The 19107-nt window shown below is 34.8% G+C and overlaps 1 pseudogene; it reads right to left on the bottom strand.

Moving 5' to 3' along the window:
• Nucleotides 1-8535: 8535 nt before the first annotated feature.
• On the bottom strand, nt 8536-9440 carry LOC131510383 (large ribosomal subunit protein mL45-like; annotated as a pseudogene).
• Between the last annotated feature and the right edge of the window lie 9667 nt (nt 9441-19107).

Here is a 19107-nt window from a genome sequence, read left to right as displayed (position 1 = left end):
ATTAAACAATTTACTTCATATATGTTATGCTTTATACAACCTATAATTCCAAAACCAAAATAATTGAAAATAGATAAAACTTATATAGCCTTTATGATGTGTCAGACCATGCTTTATGATACAGAAGTTATAAAAATCCATATAGTTAAGGCCAATTCTATTATTTGATGCATTCTATAGATATTGAAAATAAGTCACTAAGTGTTGATTTGCTCCAACTCACAGAACTATTAATTGGCAGTTTCAGGATTGGAACTCACGGAGTCCAGCCTCAGTACTCATGTTTTTACTACTCTTTTCACAATGCTATTGAAGAAGCATTGCTTTCTCTTCCTAAGCCCTCTTTCATTGAAGGTATTATTTTCAAAGGCAATACTCAAAATTTGCCTAAGCCAGGCCATTACAGCTTTATAAAGTTCATTTATAAGTCATTCCATATATACTAGATGTTATGTCAATGCAAAGCCTGATCTGGGAGTGACCATGGTTTATGCATCTACCGTCTACAATTGACAGATTATTTTCAGTTTGCCCCATCTCCTACCAGAGACCCTCAGAAGACTTTTTAAAAATTAAAATGATGAATAAATCAGCAAATCAGTCATCAGAAACAAATGCTAATCTATTATTCCCCTGCACTTGGATTTATCAAAAAGACACAACTCACGAGAACAGAAGTAATACGTAAAGTCTTTTCCAAACAACTAAATGGCAATATATATTCTAAAGTCAATATACATTTCAGATTCATCATCTCTCCTTTCAGTTAAACCAGTAAATTTACATAACCTAAACAACCCTTTTCTATATGTTTTCCAATTAATAGGGTTTTAATATGTTTAGAAAATATCTGGTTGAATTTAGTGGAACAGCAAATTATGAACCAGGTGTTTCAATTGTATAAACAGCCTAATATGTGGACTGCATTAATTATGGCAAGTCTTCATCTTAGCTCCAAACCACCCAACTAAAAGTGGAATGAAGATTATTGCCTATTTCCTTATATCTAGATTGTGTTTTAATATCTCATTATATATTTAAAGGATAGACTCAAGGTCTCCAAGGCACACAGAGCTCATTGGTAATTATAAATACAAGATGGTGTTAATAATAAACTTTTATTTCCATTCATTATTCTCATTAATTCATTCTTTTAAATTTTGTACATTGTGGTGGATTTTTTTTCTTCCCCTGTTACAGATGTTTGGATTCTGTAATCCCTTGAGGTATGAGGAGCCTGCATATCCCATCTGCAGTGATAAACATATCCGGTGATTAGAATTTCATACAAAGCAAAATACTAAGACATCATTAAGCCTACAAAATATTTAGTCTCCCATATGTTGTTTGTGCTTCAGATTCCTCAAACATTTTGCTATAAAATACAATTCAGAATAAATAATAGATAAAAGTCAAAGAAAAGAAAAAAAAATATCTGGGTTTTTCAACTTCTTTGTTGTATATTTTATTTACACCAAGTATACAGCTCAACTCTCAGTATTCTTTACTAAGTTGACATGAAACCTGAGTATTCAGTGTATGAGGTTTATTGAAGATACTGGTTTTAATAACACATTTGGCATTTAATTGAGCTTAGTTTAAGATGGGTGGGTAAAATTCATTAGAAGTTCCCTGATTGGGCATTAATTGCTAGCCATCTTGTGCTAAGTAAACTATTTTCCACAGTCTGTGCAATGTAGTGAGGATTCTGTTTTGCTACAGAGCCTAAGTGCAGCTTCATGTCTTGCTCCAACATTTAAGAAATAAATCAGTTGTTAAGCAAAACCTACATACATTTTATTGCACATAATAGGTGAGCAAAGCCCAAAGGTGAAATGAACCCACAATGAGAAATTTCGACATGAAGTGAGCAGAAAGCTAAAAAGAAATTTTTTTCCTTGGTAGACTAGGGTTTGTTTTATACCTGGCAACTGTGCCAAACAAGCAATGGAAGCAAAACCACATCAATTGTGGGAAAAAGGAATACAGAATCAACTCTTAAATTTGGACTCTCTGGTAATTATCAGCAAGTTAATGGGTGTTAATTTTTCAACCTCAACATTAGAGCCATTTATGTTTCCAGTAGCTTTCTTGGCTACTGTGTTATATAAATTCTGCTCACCCCTTTCTTTCCTGAGTCCATTTCATCTAGGGTTACTTCAATCTGAGACTAGAATAGTAAATACTAGAGGGACTAAACAAGTCAGTCTCCTCTATTGAAAAGATGTAAATGATACAATATTTCACCCAGCCAATAAACAAAATCAAAGTACTAGATGCAGCACAGCTTGAGACCTGTATATTTTAGTTTGAAATGTAAACATAAATATGACCCTGGAGATTAAACAATTTAATATTTTTCTCATTTAATAAAGACTGGGGGCCTCTTGAGTGTTTCCTGAGTACAAACATCTTAGAAGTGTATTTTTCATAAAACTATATTAACCCAAAATGGAAAAGACCTTTGGGTCAGTCAGACCATCCCTTGGAGAACACAGAGGGCAGTTGCCTCGAATAAATACTCCAGTGTTTGGTCCCCTCGAGTGCTAGAGTTCCCTAGTGTTAGGCCAGCTCCTGACCTTTTATTTACAGTGTTATTTATTATTCATATTTTATTAAATATTTAAAATGCCACCTATTGTATCTGATGACTATTATAAGAAAAGGTCCCTGTTCTTCAGATCTAGCTAGTTAATATCCGGGACTTGGCATTAATTATCTGACATTTCCTTTCAAAAATTCCTGAAGCTCCATGGATATATTTAGCAACCGATAGTCAGAAACCACTTTGGCAAAAACCAAACATGGTCATGAAGATAGCCAGAGTCAGGAGATAGTCCTTCTTGATCACTTCATTCATAAATGAATTCATCCTTTATGTCACTTCTTTATGAGTACCACTGATAACTGAGATTTATTGTAAAGTATATACAATAAGTAACAAGAAGGATATTTGTTAAAAATAAAATAAAATAATAAAATAAAATAAATAAAGTAAAATATAAAATGATTTTCCAAATTCAGTATGGGTTCTTCCATAGAGTTGGTTTTAGGCACTTCCCTGGTTATCGCTTAATCACTTATTTGGAATTAAACCAACACAGTCTGTGCTTGTCTGTTTTTGTCAGTCTCTCTCTTCTCAATAGGTTCAGCATTTGAAAGAAAGTGAAGGGGTACATTATCCTGATTATTTAACTGCTTAGTTAGTGTCTAGTTCTTTCTGCAGAGTTTTCTATTCTCACAGTAAGAGAAAGGATAAAATATCCAAACTTTATTGGGGAGTAAATTAATCCTGGGACTATGCTTAAGAATTCTACAAGGAAAGATGCATATCATTTGAGTGAACAGTGAACCAACAACAAAAAGTAAATCCAAAACCAAACCAATAAAAAACCCAAAGCATCACTTTTCTTTAATGCTGAGAATCAATTCAGTCCAGTTGCAGAGAAACAGAGGTACCTGGCAGATTTTATTGGTGGGGAAGAGCTGTCCCTGGCCATGAAGAAGCAGTTCAGAAACAAGGCTCATAACTGGTGGAATAAGGGAACCTGTCATAGACCTAAACCTAGTTCCTGAAGTGCACCTTCCTCTTAATTATTTCTCTAAAATTTTATTTAGAGTGATAGTCTATCCTTGGTTATGTTGTATGTGATGCATGAAAGATCTGGGAAGGAGAGCAGCATTTTTGTTGTAGTGGAAGGTGTGACCATAGAAAGGACAAGCCCAAGAGGTCATCAAAAGTAGGGTGACAGTGAAGAACTTTGAGGACAAGGCCAGGATGAAGAAGCAGATAAAATAGTTAGCATATGTGCCTAAGGAAAACCTGGGCAGAGAATAATGCCCCTCCCCTCAAATTAAGTCCATGCAGGTTCATGCCACCATGATTTGGATTATGCTAAATCTCATCCTGCTGCTTACAGCTCATTTCCATTCCTTAAATCCTTGCTACATGCCTCTCCAAATTCATGTCTTTGTTGTCCTCCTTATTTATTTCCTTACTCCACATCCCTCAACAATTTCAAAGGATCATAACATCAAGTTTGATTTCTGACTCAATAGAGAACAGATGTTAATAAAAGAAGTTGGACTTCCTAAGATTAAATCTTAGATCTGCCACTGATTATTTGTGTGACCTTGGAAAAAGAAACTCATCTGAAACTAAGATTCTTTATGTATAATATGGGAAAAAATAGTATATACATAGATTTTTCTGATGAGTAAATGAGGTTATTTGGGAAAATCACTTGGCAGAGCGCCTGGCCTACAGTATTTTTATATTAGCTCTAATTATTATTAATTATAATTAACCAGGTGATTCTAAATACGTATTTCCAGCCATGATACTTTTCAATTTTTTTTTTTAATGCTTATTCATTTTTGAGAGAGAGATGGAGACAGAGCATGAGTGGGGAAGGGGCAGAGAGAGACCGGGGACAGAGGGTGGCACAAAATCTGAAGCAGGCTCCAGGCTCTGAGCTGTTAGCCCAGAGCCCAACACAGCACTGGAACCCACAAACTGCGAGATCATGACCTGAGCTGAAGTCAGACGCTTAAGTGACTAAGGCACCGAGGCACCCTCCAGCCATGATACTTATTCTCAGCTCCATTTTTTTTATTTTCAACTATTTACTCATTGTGTTTTCCTATTATTGCATATTCAACACTTGTTAAACTCAACTCATACTGTTTTTTTTTTTTCCTTTCAAACTAAGGCATTTCTTACGGTATTATCCTCTTGTTCCCTATGTATCAGCCTATTCAGTTATGAAATTCTCTAGCTGCTGCTGATATACTTCAGCATTCTTCCTTCCTTTTTATTCCCAAAGTAGTATTCTAGTGGAAACCCTCAACCTTGGTTTCTTAATGTTACAATTATTTCAACTGCCTCCTAAATTTTCTTTTTTCTTTCAACTTGCTGCTCCAATCACTTGAAATTTTGTAGACTAGTCAATATTCCTAAATCACAGATATTAATATATAGACTATCCAAGTGTACAATGATCCTGTAATTTCGGTCCTTTACAGACACTTCCAGCATTTACTACCTTCATACCAAAATTTAAGCTCTAAAAAAATATATTTAATTTCTCTTCCTTGATTATTCTACATGTTTCTCTACCTATCAGTGAACACCAATTCTTTCTTAAATGTATTCAACATTACTATACTTTGTGTAAAATAGTAAATACTCATCAAGAGTCAATTCTAATGAAATGTTATGTACTAAAACTTTTCTTGATTATGATGTTCCTTTTATCTAACCTTTCTAACATCTGATGTATCTATTTCTCCTGCCATTATAACATGGGAAATGATAGGTGTTTATATATTATATCTTTCATTTATTTTCTCTAGTTTTAAGGTTCCTTGGGGAAGGTTTATAGGCATAATTTAGCCTTACATTTACATTAGTGCCCTGAACAATGTGGCTGTCCCACTGGCTGATGTTCAGATGCACGATTAAGTGATACTAAGTCATTTCAAAAAGTAGACACAAAAATAATTTCTCATATCATCTGGTTAAATTAGTACTAAGTAAGGAAAAAAAAAATTACAAATTAGTTTCATTATGGGTATAAGCTCCAAGTAGCAATCTAGCCAAAAGTTTATTAATTTTTATTTCTTAAAGAAATTCAGGTCAATAAGAAATTCAGTTATGTTTTTAACAAAGCAGAGTATGTTAGAAATGCCCATATATACTTATGTTTACATTATGATTATAGAATTAAGTACTAAAACCTAATAATAGAGATTCTGATTCTGGATGGCCAGAAAACATCCTACTAACCAAACAAAAATCAACATTAAAAAAAAAAAAACGAATCCAAAATCATCAAAAATCACAGTGAAAATATCTCGAGTACAATTCATATAATTTTTAGGGGTTTTATTTATCTGTGTTTGATAGAGACAATGACAGCATGAGAAAGGGAGGGAGGGAGGGAGAGAGAAGGGAAGAGGAAGAGAAGGAGAGAGATTCCCAAGCAGGCTCCATGCTGCCAGCACAGAACCCAATGCGGGGCTTGAACCATGAAACCATGAGATCATGACCTGAGCTGAAAGCAAGAGTCGGACACTTAACCAACTGAGTACCCAGGAGCCCCTCTAGAGTACAATTCAAAATTGCATGACATATGAAGTACCAGGAAGACATTTACAATTCTCAAACAAAAAGCCACATGAGATAAGACAATGTTCCAAATAATAGAGCCATAACTATACTATAAAATGTAAAGAATAACATGTCTGCAAAGAACGAATGTTAGAATATTTTCAGCAAAGAAACAAAAATGATGAGGCTTGAGGTCAGATTATAATCTTGAGGTTTGTGGGTTTGAGTCCTGCACTGGAGTCTGGTGCTGACAGGTCAGACCTAGAGCCTGCTTCAGATTCTCTATCTCCAACTCTCTCTGCCCCTCCCCCACTCACACTCTGTCCCTCTCAATAATAAGCATTAAAAAAAGAAATAAAACTGATAGATAACAAAATGGAAATTCTGAAACAACTGAAATTTAAACATTACTGGATGTGCTTAACAGCCTAGTAGAGGAAATAAAGGAAAAGTCAATGAATGTGTAGATTGATAGTAATTATTCAATTTGAAGTACAGAGAGAAAAATCATTGGGGGAAAAATCAACTAAGACCTGAAGAAAAGTTTTAAAATGTTTAAAATATGTGTAATTGGAATCTCAGAAAAACAGGATAGAACTGAGTAGAAAAAAATATTTTAATCGGTGAAAGTTATAAATTTATAGATTTGAGAAGCTCCTTAAACTATAAGCAGAAATGAGAATTAAAAAAAAAAACTGTAAATGCATCAAAATCAAAATGCTGAAAACCAAAGAGAAACAAAGTCTTAAAAGCAGCTAGAGAAAAAATAACATCTTAATTTTAGGACACAATTTGAATTTTTGCTAACTTCTCATCAGAAAATGTGGATATCAGAAGACAGTCAAACAAATTTAAAATATTAAAAGGAAAAAATCTGTCCATCTAGACATCTGTATTAAGCCAACACACATATCAAGAATAATAAATAAATACATTTTCAGATTAGAAAATAGAAAAGCTGTCAGAACTCATTGCCAGCAGATATCAAATACAAGAAAGACAAAGACACTTTTTCTGGCTAACAGAAGTTGAACACAGATGGATAGGGGGTGACTGGCTGGCTCAATCATTTAAGCATCTGACTCTTGGTTTCTGCTCAGGTCATGATCTCATGGTTCATGGGTTCAAGTACTGCATTGGGCTATGCACTGACTGTAGGGCTTGCTTGGGATACTGTCTCCCTCCCTGCCCCTCTTACTCTCTCTCCTTCTCTCAAAATAAATAAATCCCCTTAAAAAAAAGTTAACAGATGGATACATAGATCCTTAGGAAAGAACAAAGGATCAAAAGATAGTAAATATCTGGGCAAATGTTAAAAAACAAAACAAACTTTTCTTCCCCCTATTAATTGCTTTAAAAGAAAGTATAGGGGCATCTGGGTGGCTCAGTTGGTTAAGCGCCCGACTTTGGCTCAGGTCATGATCTCACAGTTCATAAGTTCGAGCCCCACATCAGGCTCCGTGCTGACTCACTCCTCTCCCTCTCTCTGCCCCACCCCTGCTCTTGTGCCTGTGTGCACATGCTCCCCTCTCAAAATAAACATTTATATATATGGTTTTTTATATAGATATAGATACTATACATACAACAACTGTAACATGGAGGAAATGGAGTTAGACTTATAAAGCTGTACTATTACCTTATTTTATATGAAACAATATTAATTCCATACCGACTATGAAAGGAGGTACACTGCAATCCCAAGAGCAACCACATGAGACAATGCAAAATGGATAACAAAATATTAACTAACATAGAATTCTTAACATATACTTAAATAAATAATTTTATTTTTTAAATATTTTTGAAAGATAAAGGATTTCCTTGAATTTATATTCTATGAGATATAAATGCTGATTACGTGAGTCAGTAAACAAGAAAGGGCCCTCTTCAATGAACACTAATTATTTTTCCCAAGTCGGGATTTCCTGGAAGTCACATCACTCACAATTCAGTCTACCACTTCTGCCATCTGAAGGCTGATCTACTTCCAACCTAAACCCCAGGAAAGGTACAGAGCCCACCACAGTTTCTCCAATACCCTAATAGTGTTTTATGTAAACCCCTTATCCCTGGCTTTTAATTAAAAAGAGAATTCTGCCAGTTTTCTCCTAACAGTCTCTGCTGCCGGATAAAAAAAAGTATCTGCATCATACTTTGCTTGAGACTCAGAAGTCAGACATACAATTTCAAAAGGAAGAAGAAGAATTGGTTCATGGCTGTGCCTATCAGCCACCCATGTGGGCCCAGCCATCAGCTGTGGTTGCCAAGCAGACAGCTAAAAACACCTAAGCAGGACAGGACCGGACAAAGGTAGATCTTTCTATGACATCATGGAGAGATGACTGACTTCAGAGCTCCCAGACTCCACAGCTTCCAGCTGCGTCATTGTCCATGTGTCACCCCTAGAGTCATTTTTGCCATCAGGATAGCTGAAGCTTATGGGCCTCTCCTTGTGGCACTTCCTAGTCTTCCCAGGGTTTTAGCTGAGGCCCAGGGATCATCATTGCCTTAAGGGCAGGCTGCTTAGGGGGTACCCATGGGGGATGATCTTGCCATGCATTCTCCAGCTCCATAGGGCTTTACCAGGGGCTTTTCAAACCCAACACACTCCAGGATATCCCTGAGCACATCTTCCTGTCCATACACCAACCTACCAAAATGGTCATAAATGGCCAGAGTATGCTGGGTGTGCATGCAGATGATGAGTTGGCCATACATGTTGCTCTGGTGCAATAGACTTGAACAGTGAAGTTGAACCACCAGGTGTGGATCTAAAGATCCTATGAAGCTCCAGCAGATAGTCATATATTTGATGTCCCAGACCATGTCTGGAAAAAAATTTTTTTTCAGTCACCAAGGTATGAAGCCAGTCATGGTCTGAGTTATTTAGACAAAGGTGAGCTTCAGTAAAGATATCCCTAGCTTTTTCAGGATTAGGATTACGTTCTCTAATCCTCCATATTGAGAATTTTGATGCCAATCTCTTCTTCAATCTCTCACTTCTCTGTGCCAATCGTTCCTTTGAAAGAGAGGACAAGTGAGTATCACTCTCTCGAGGAACAACGATGTCAAAGATACCAGCCGTACAGGCCAAGCATAGGGGATGCTCCAAACATTCTGGAGGAGTGACCAGTCCTGCTTTCCGGGCATGTTTTATAAACTCCATTTCTGATTTGTATTTGGGTTCATAAGTAGGAGGTGTGAAATGTTTCTTAACCCTCACTGGAATTACAACTGTGGACTGAATCACCAGGACTGGCTGCCAAGACCACCACACTAAAGCTCTGGATAAACAAAGCAAACCCCATGGTGTGAGGGCTGCCATTTTTTTCCTTAAAATATACTTTAATACTTTTAAAAAGCAGAAAGGAGGAACAATCAAAGATCAGAGGGACAAAGTAAAGAACAATCATGACAAAATTATGTAAAATGTTAATGAACTAAATGCTGTCAGTAAAAGTCAGAAATTGTCAAAATACACACACAAGACTCAATAATATAATGTATGTTGTACATTATAAATAATGCATATGTAATACAAATCTACAAATATAACTTAAATAAAAAGGTTAAAAGCAAATAGACGGTAATAGACATCATGCAAAGAGTAAGCAAGTAGACTAAATGGCTAAATTAAGAGCAGGAAAAAAAAATTCCAGACAAAAAATATTACTGTAGAAAAGACTTTTAAAAATGATCAAAGATTTAATTCATGAAGATGATATAATAATTTTAAGTATGGGCACATCTAGTGATGGAAATTCAACATATGTGAGATACAAATTAACTGAATTAAAAATAGGAAAAAATAATACCAAACATATAGCCAGAGATTTAAACAGAATTCTCAGCACTAAATAGAACATAAAAACAAAACAAACAAAAAACAGTAAAAATGGAGATGATTTCAACGGTACTAGCAACCATATTCAGCTAATATTTTTTTCAACTTATAAAATACACCAACTGCAGAAAATACATTTCTTAACTGTATGTAGTGTATTCTCTAAATAGTCAAACCTGTTGTCTCATACAAGAAACTTAAGTTTTAAAAATTTCATCTATATAGAGTATGTTGCTACTACAAAGGAATTAAATTTTAAAAACAGCATATTTAAGAATGCTCAACTATTTCGATATTAAGCAACACACTTTTTTTTTAAATTTTAATGTTTATTTTTGAGAGAGAGACAGACAGACAGCGCATGAGCAGGGTTGGGGCAGAGAGAGGTAGACGCAGAATGTGAAGCAGGCTCCAGGCTCTGAGCTGTCAGCACAGAGCCTGACATGGGGCTTTAACCCATGGATTATGAGATCATGACTTGAGCCAAAGCCAGTTGCTTAACTGACTGAGCCACCTGGGTGTCCCTAAACAACACATTCCTTAAATATCAAGGGTCAAATAATAAAAAATAATAATAATGAAAAATAAAGTATTTTAAACTGAAAGTATTTTATTATTTATAATAAAAGCATATAAAAATTTAGGATGCCAGTAAAGCAGTGCTTTGAGGAAAATTTATAGCATTTAAGGTTTACTTTAGAAAATAAGAAATATTTTAAACGATGACCTATGGTTTTACTTTAAGTATTTAGAAAAAAACAAAGAAATGCAAACTACAAGAAGCCAAAGGAAAGACATAATAAAGATATAAGCTAAAGAAAGAAAATTTTATATGCCACAAGTAATTTTTTGCAAAGAATTCTGAAAAGAATCACAACACAACTAATTAGTTCAGCCAGACTAATCAAGGGGATAAAAGAGTATAAGTGAGTGAGAGAACACACAATTATCAGTATCAGGAATGAAAGAAATGTTATCATTAGTAAAATTGTAGACAAAAGACATCAAATGGATGAAATAATTATGAACAATTTCATTACCACAAATTTGACAATCTAGATAATGTGCAAATAATCCCTTAAAAATTACAAAAATAAGACAAATTTAAATGGAAAAGATAGATCACTTAGTGTAAAAAAAATGGGATTTGTTACAGTATATATTTTTTAAAAGATCCACAAAGAAAATTCCAGGTGCAAAATTGAATTCTGCCCAAATTTTAAGGTAAAAATAAAATCTATTTTATACAAAATCTTATTGAAACTTGAGAAAGAACACTTTCCAACCATATTTATGAGGAGAGTGTAATTTTAATACCGAAATCTGTCAAAAATAGTACAAAATAAGACAATTACAGCCCTCTGTCTTTCATGAATATAGATCAAGTTATTTCACATTATTAGAAAGTCAAACCAATAAATATATACTAGGGTAATACAGCAAGATCTGGTAGAGTTTATCAGGAAGGCCAAACTAGCTTCAATATTGAAAAATAATGTAATTTACCATATAACAGAATGAAGCACTAAAAACACAATAGGTAAATAAAATATATTGATAAAATTCAGATTTATGATTAACAACAACATTTACGATTAACAACAACCAACACCTCTTAACCCACTATTAATAGAAGGAAACTTCCTCAATGTGATAAAGAGCATCTATTTGTTTCTTTAGAACTATAGCCAACACCCCTGCAATCAGGGTCAAGGGCAAGGATGCCCACTCTCACTAGTTCTTACAACATTGTCCTGGATATCTTAGCTCTAAATATAATGCATTAACATAAAAGTTACCAAGATTCCAAAGAATGAAACGAGCTGTTTTTATTTGCTGATAAAATAAGCATTTACAAAGAAAATCCTAAAGTATTGACAAAACAACTGTTAAAATTAATATCTTAGGATCCAAGGTTAAAAAAGTCAATTGTCTTCTAATATGCCAGCAAGAGATAACTTGTAAATCAAAGTTTAAAGATTTATCTTACAATAGTTTCCAAAAATTGTAAAACATTTAGGTTAAATATAAATTAACAGATCTCTTCCCAGAAAATTAAAAAGCATTGCTGGGAGAAAATAAAGAAGAATCTAAATGAATGGGACAGTGTACTGCATTCATGGGTTTTAAAACTCAACATTGTTGACATGTATTTTTCCCCAAATTGACCCATGAGAACAATCTGAATCATGATCCCAAAAGCCTATTTTATAAAACTTGTCATGCTAATTCTTAAATCCATATGACATTGCAAATGACTAAAATATCTAAAACTATCTTCAAATAAACGAATAATGTGGAAAGACTTCCACTACTTGACATCAAGACTAAAAATAAAGCTACAGTAATCAACACAGTATGATACTGAAATAAATACTGCTGAATAGATAAATAGAAAAAAAAAGTCCAGAAATTGTTGCACACAAATGGTCATTTTTTTAAAGAAAGGTACTAAATCATTCCATTTCAGAAAAGAAACTCTTTCCAAAAAATAGTTCTGGAAAAACTGAATATTGACATAATAAAGAAATATCATTATCTCCTACAGTATACAAAAATAATTCAGGATTCATCAGCGATCTTATTACAAAGTGTAAACTGTAAACCTTTACAAGAAACCATAGACAAATATCTTCATCATTTGGAGTAGGCAAATGTTTTTATATGGATTATAGGGGGCAAGAAATTTAATAGGAAAGAAGTTAGACTGTACCAAACTAAATAAGCTGCACTTTCACTAAAGACATTGTTAATAAAGTTAATAAGCTACAAACTTGGAGAAATTATATATATATTATGTAAATATATATAAATGTCATGCCATGCATGACATATATAAAACACTTATAACACAATAATAAAAAAGAAACCTCCTTCCCTAAAATAAGCAAAAGATTTTAACAGACCTTTCAGAAAGGGAGATATAGGAATGGCCCACAGGCACAGGAAAAAAAAAATGTCAATGTTGTTATTCATTAGAGAAATGCACATATCAATCACAGAGAGATAAAACTTCATACCTACTAGAATGGCTAAAACTGAAAGGTAACATACAACAAATGTGCCATGAATGTGCAACAACTAAAACTCTAGTGTTTTGTTAATAGGGATGTTAAATAATATCTCTAGTTTTAACCAAGACAAATAAAAATGTTATGTATGTACATAAATGAATTTTATAATAATGTCCAAAATAGTTGATCCCTGATAGCCAAGTATTGTAAATGTCCTAGATATACATCAACTGGAAAGTTTATAAGAAACCTATTGCATATTTATACAGTAGAATACTATCCGGCAATAAAAAGAAGACAGACCAAGCAACTTGGACGTTTAGATATAGATATTCATATATACACACATTATACATTTTTATGTATTTAAAATGAGATAAAAGTACATAATACATGCTTCAATTTATATGAAACTCAAGAACAAGAAAAAAATGTTCTTCATTGAAAAAATAAACCCGAATAATATTTGTCTCTGGAGGGTGTAAATGGAAATTGACAGAAATCAAACATAAGGACACTTTCTAGACTGACAGATGCAAACGTTCTATTGAATCTTTGACAGGGGTTTGGGTTACAGAGTTAATTTGTACTTAGCAAAACTCAGTGAATCTATACTTATGAGACATCAATACTTGTTTCATTGCATGTAAATTTTAATTAAAAAAATACACATTGCACACAAATCTTGGACTCTAATGATATGCCAGCTGAACAATTTAGTACATAGTGTATTGATGTCTGAAATTTAGTGTGAAATTCACCCAAAATAGGAAGAACTAATAGAGGGACGGAGATATGGATGCATAGGTACAAATGTGTTGATGTTTTTTTCTTAAAGATTATAGTTAAATATTAATGGTAAAGTTTGAGAAGAAGGTGTGTGTGTGTGTGTGTGTGTGTGTGTGTGTGTGTCTGTGACTCAGCCATAAAATGAATGGCTGCCACAAGAATGAAATCTCGCCATTTGTGACAACACAGATGGACCTAAGTATAATGCTGTATGAAATAGGTCCGAGAAAGACAAGCACTGTATGATTTCACTTATGTGTGGAATTTAAAAAACAAACAAACCAACAAGCAAAATGAAACACAGAACTGGTGGTTGCCAGAAGAGATGGGGTCAGGGGATGGGCGAGATAGGTTAAGGGAATTGAAAGGTACAAACTTCCAGTTATAAAATAAATAAGTCCGATGGATATAAAGGACAACATAGGAAATATAGTTAATAATATTGTAGTAACTTTGTATGGTGGCAATAAGTAGACTTACAGCAGTGATCATTTCATAACGTATATAAATCTTGAATCAACATACTGTACACATGATACTAATATAATATTGTATGTCAACTATACTTCCATCATATTAAGTTGGGAGGTGGGCATACAGATTCTGTCAATTTCTCCAACTTTGTTATGTGTTTGAGTGCTTCTTTTTTTTTTAACGTTTTTATTTATTTTTTGAGATAGAGAGAGAGACAGAGCATGAATGGGGGAGGAGCAGAGAGAGAGAGGGAGACACAGAATCGGAAGCAGGCTCCAGGCTCTGAGCCATCAGCCCAGAGCCCGATGCGGGGCTCGAACTCAGGGACCGTGAGATCGTGACCTGAGCTGAAGTCGGACGCTCAACCAACTGAGCCACCCAGGCGCCCCTGAGTACTTCTTAATAAAATATTGGAGGGGCACCTGGGTGGCTCAGTAGATTAAGTGTCCGACTTCGGCTCAGGTCATGATCTCACGGTCTGTGAGTTCGAGCCCCGCATTGGGCTCTGTGCTGACTGCTCAGAGCCTGGAGCCTGTTTCGGATTCTGTGTCTCCCTCTCTCTCTGACCCTCCCCTGTTCATGCTCTGTCTCTGTCTCAAAAATAAATAAACGTTAAAAAAAATTTATAAAAAGAATAAAATATTGGAAAAAAGGAAGAAATCAATGGTAATAGGCATTTATATATTATAATTTTATAATTACTTATATACATATTAAATTTTAGATTTTCCTTATTATCTAATTTTCACATACTGTATATTTGCATATCATTAAACACATACACATGTTTAATATAGTGTACAGTAGCATCAGTCAGCCAAATCTTTCAACTTAGATCAATCTCAGAAGCTCCATCAAATTAAAAAACAACAACAATCAAACCCCAAACAAAAGAGCTAACAGAAGCTGTTGAGAACATGGGAACATCCAAGGCAACCAGGACTTGAGGAGCCAAGTTTTCCAAATAAAAGAAAAAGCTCCAAGATGAGCAAACGTTGTCAGTTTTTGTATTGAGCTATATGCTGAGCCTTAAGCTGTCTGGGATGAGGGACGGTGCCTTCAGTTTAGGACTTTCTGTGATCTGACAGGGATACAGGTATAAAACTGCATTTCAGGTTTACCAAGGAGGCCATGTCTGGAGGGGCCAAGATCCCAGAGCAATAAAGGATTGCAGAGTTTAGCATTATTTTTCCCCTCAAGCTATTTGTCAATTTCCAAGTCAGTGGGGAAGAGATTAAGAATCCAATGAGAAAACTGCATCTAAGAAGGAAGGAAACATAACAGCACTTTTGGTACTCTCGCTTTCCTGTGGCCACAAAAACTGGAGTTTGAAAATGCCAAAAAGGAGGAAGTCTGCCAAACATCCTCCTTCTAGGCTTTCAGTTGAGAGCCCTGAGGGCTGTGCTTGAGATATATGTGCAAAGTGGAAATAGTTTAGACCTCAAAAGACTGAAGCACAGACTTAGACCATCTCAAACTCTGATTGCCTTTTCTCTAATTGCCTGCCAGAAGAAAACTAAGTCCTCCCTGGAGGAAAACATCATACTCAAGAACCTCTATTTTTTTTCTATATACTGTCTTCAGAAATGAATTTTTAAAATACTGGATGCACCACTTCCATTCAACATTGTACTGGAATTATCAGTTTAATAATAAGAAGGAGAAATGAAAATGTAAGGACTTGAAAGAAAGAATACTGTCATTATTCTGAAAAAATAATTATGTGCATAAAAAATCTAAAGGAATCTAACAATTATTAGTAAGTAAATTTAGGTAGTTTGCAAAGGAGAATGTCAGGATACAAAAATCAAATATATTTCCATATACAAGCAACACACAACCAAAACTGAAAACTTAACACTTATGGCAGAGCACAGAGGAATTTTGGGCAGTTAAAATACTCTGTATGATACTATAGTGATGGATACATGTCATTATACACTTGCCCAAACCAGCAGAATGTACAGAGTCAAGTGTGAACCATAATATAAACTATGGCCTTCGGGTGAGAATAATCTGTCAATGTAGGCTGATCAATTACAACCAATGTACCACTCTGTTGCTGGAAATGTTCATAATGTGGAGTACTATACACGTGTGGGGATAGAGGATATATGAAAAATCTGTGTCTTCCACTCACTTCTGCAATGAACCTAAAATTTCTCTAAAAATATAAAGATTTTTGGGGCACCTGGGTGGCTCAGTCGGTTAGGCGTCCAACTTCGGCTCAGGTCATGATCTCACAGTTCATGGTTCAAGCCCCGCATTGGGCTCTGTGCTGACAGCTCAGAGCCTGGAGCCTGTTTCAGATTCTGTGTCTGCCTCTCTCTCTGCCCCTCCTCTGTTCATGCTCTGTTTCTGTCTCTAAAATAAATAAACATTTAAAAAATCTCTCTCTCTCTCTCTCTCTCTCTCTCTCTCTCTCTCTACATATATATATAAATCTATACATATATTTAAATGTTTACACTAAGAGCATAAAACATCAAACATCTTTTTGAAAATCTGCAAGAGATGTGGAAAACCTCAACATAACTTTCTACAAAACACCAATGAAAAACTTAAAGCATTAAAACAAATTGAGCATTAGCTACGATAATTTTGAATATGAACAAACTCAACAGCTTATGCTATCAGACATCAAGCTTTGCCATACTACAAAGCCACAGTAATTAATAAAGTGTTGTTCTTATAAATGAATAGGAAAAATTAGTAATTTTTTAGACCTTTTATAAAGGTACTACTGAATAAAATGGGAAAAGGATGGTCTTTTCCATCAGTTGTGCTGGGTCAGTCCAAAACAAATATAAAAATGAATCTTTTTTTATTTTAAATTATACATAAAAGTAAATTACAGATAGTTTTTAGACATGCATATGAATCTAAAATGATAAATTTTTTAGAAGATCACAAAAGTAACTACTTTCTAACTGTGGCATGAAAAGGTATTTCTTTATCTGGATCCTAAGTCACTGACCATAAAGGAAAGACTGAAAAATTGTATTTCATTAACATTAGAAACTTCAGTTCATCATGCCTCTCTTTCTGGGGGAAAAAAAAAGAAAAGTAGCTATTAACAGAGTGAAAAGACAGGAACGAAATATAGCCAACAACAAAAAAAGACTCTCGGCACAGTTAATCATCAGAAAGAGAGAAATTAAAACTTTAATGGCAACAGATTTGATGGAATGGCTAAAATATAATCTTGACGATATCAAGTGTGGGTAAAAATATGGTTTAACTGGAATCCTAATACTCTGCTGGTGTGAATGTTAATTGGTAAAAGTCAATTGTTGTAAATTCCATCTCCTTACAATTCCATGCTTAGGTATATACCAAACAGAAAGGTGTATATTTGAGCACCATAAGACATATGAAAAGATGTCCATAGCAGTGTAATTTACAATACTTTTAAACAATAGAATGAATCAATTATGGCATATTTATCTAATGGTATTCTATAAACAAATGGAATGAAATCAATTTGTTTTACTCTATAACCTGGATGAATTTCAAAAACATACTGGTAAATTAAAAAAAAAAAAAAAAAAGAGTACTCACTATAATCATTTCTTTATCTTCAAAAGCATATGAAGCAAACCAATGTTGAAAGAACTCGGGAAAGTGGTTATTAACACGATGAGATTCATAGGACTGATAGGGAACACAGGTAGATTTCTGGGCATATGGTAATATTCTATTTCTCCATCAGGACTGAAGTTACACAGATGTGTCCTCTTTTCATTTTTTTTTTTTTTAACGTTTATTTATTTTTGAGAGAGACAGAGAGTGAGAAGGGAAGGGGCAGAGAGAGAGGAATACACAGAATGTGAAGCAGGCTCCAGGCTCTGAGCTGTCAGTACAGAGCCCGACGCGGGGTTCAAACCCACAGACTGAGAGATCATGACCTGAACCGAAGTTGGAAGCCTAACTGACTGAGTCACCCAGGCGCCTGTGTCCTCTTTTTAAAAAGTCATTGAGGGGCGCCTGGGTGGCTCAGTCAGTTGAGCGTCTGACTTCGGCTCAGGTCATGATCTCGAGGTCTGTGGGTTCGAGCCCCACGTCGGGCTCTGTGCTGACAGCTCAGAGCCTGGAGCCTGCTTCGGATTCTGTGTCTTCCTCTCTCTCTGCCCCTCCCCCACTCATGCTCTGCCTCTCTCTGTCAAAAATAAGTAAACAGTAAAAAAAATTTAAAAAAAATAAAAAGTCATTGAGTTGATAAATATGGTATACAACTTTTCAGTAAGTATCTTATACTTCAAGACAATTTTCCTAAAAAATCAATGGTGTAAATGATATAGGTAAACCTCTAGAGACAGGATTTATTTATTTATTCATTCATTCATTCATTCATTCAGAGAGAGCCACATGAGAGTAAGGGAGGATGAGAGAGAGAGACAGAGAGAGAGAGAGAGAGAGAGAGAGAGAGAGTCACCATCAGGCTCCATGCTGTCGGCACAGAGCCCAATACGGGGTTTGATCTCACAAACTATGAGATCAAGACCTGAGCTGAAATCAAGAGTTGGACACTTATCTGACTGAGCCACCCAGGCACCCCAGGTTAGGATTCCTATTTCTTATTACCAAAAGACAGAATGGTTTGAATATCTAGTCATCTGCATATGAACTTTCTTTTAGTATATACAGATTAAACAAGAAGTCAATGTAAATATTTTAGCATATTCCTGTAATTATTCATGCTTTCTCACCTATATATTTTTATACACCAAACAGGGTTCTAGATTCTTTTTGAGAGCTTGGTCTTGCAATAGTAAGTTCTGTCTAGGCCCCTATAAATCTGATAAATCTATAAATCTGATAAATGAACAATTCCAGAGGTGCTATTTGAATGGATGTTATTAAGAATATGT

Source organism: Neofelis nebulosa, chromosome 1, assembly GCF_028018385.1.
Source record: "Neofelis nebulosa isolate mNeoNeb1 chromosome 1, mNeoNeb1.pri, whole genome shotgun sequence".
In the NCBI taxonomy this organism is placed as follows: domain Eukaryota; kingdom Metazoa; phylum Chordata; class Mammalia; order Carnivora; family Felidae; genus Neofelis; species Neofelis nebulosa.
The sequence above is the reverse complement of the archived record's forward strand: the minus strand, read 5'-3'. Positions and strand labels throughout refer to the sequence as shown.